The following is a 739-nucleotide window of genomic DNA, read 5'->3' as shown; positions in this document are numbered from 1 at the left end:
CTGAGTTGTTTTTATGCAGGGTCCCGTTACTTGGAAGTTGGATCATGGCAGGAGGCCAGGTCTAACTGAGTAACGGTTTGAGTAGTTAATAATTGAGGTTATGTTGATTAAGTTGATAGCATGCTTAGTTATTGCTTGAGAACCGTAGTAGCATGCTAATGGTTAGGTTGATTGGTTAGTTAGCGAATGCAGAATGCTTAGATGATATAGCTAAGTTGTGGATAGTTAGGTATTCTGGAATTAGTCTTTATGCTAGATTCTGGAATGTGGTTGATTGTCTTGTGATTATTACTTGAAACCTTGTGTTATTTTTACCAGGTTTAATATTAATCGTATATTGGCCGATAGCGTTTGTGTAACCCACAATGCTAGGCATATTGGGGTGAGTTAGTGTTCCTTCAGACCTCGTACCCGGCGGGTTCAAGGAAACCCCTTATTCGCTGGATCGGGAAGACTCAGACGAACGGTGTCATGTACTATGGCTGAGTATTACACGACGGTGTAATGGGACAGTGACCCGAAGGACTGTGGGCTATCGCGCGGTGACCCGAAGGACTGTGGGCCGCAGTCGGTTGAAAGTTCCTTCTTCCGGCCTTTGTGGTAGGGAGATAGGATATTGCCGATAGTGAAGGAGGAACCTAACGTCACCAGGGCCCGAGTTTGTTATATATATTATATCGTGTTTTGGGTTGTTAAACCCTGGTTTAAATCGAGTTTTAGTTTGGTGATAAGCTAGTAA

Source organism: Brassica napus, unplaced genomic scaffold (assembly GCF_020379485.1).
Source record: "Brassica napus cultivar Da-Ae unplaced genomic scaffold, Da-Ae ScsIHWf_1433;HRSCAF=2022, whole genome shotgun sequence".
Lineage (NCBI taxonomy): Eukaryota > Viridiplantae > Streptophyta > Magnoliopsida > Brassicales > Brassicaceae > Brassica > Brassica napus.
This window is presented reverse-complemented; position numbering follows the sequence as displayed.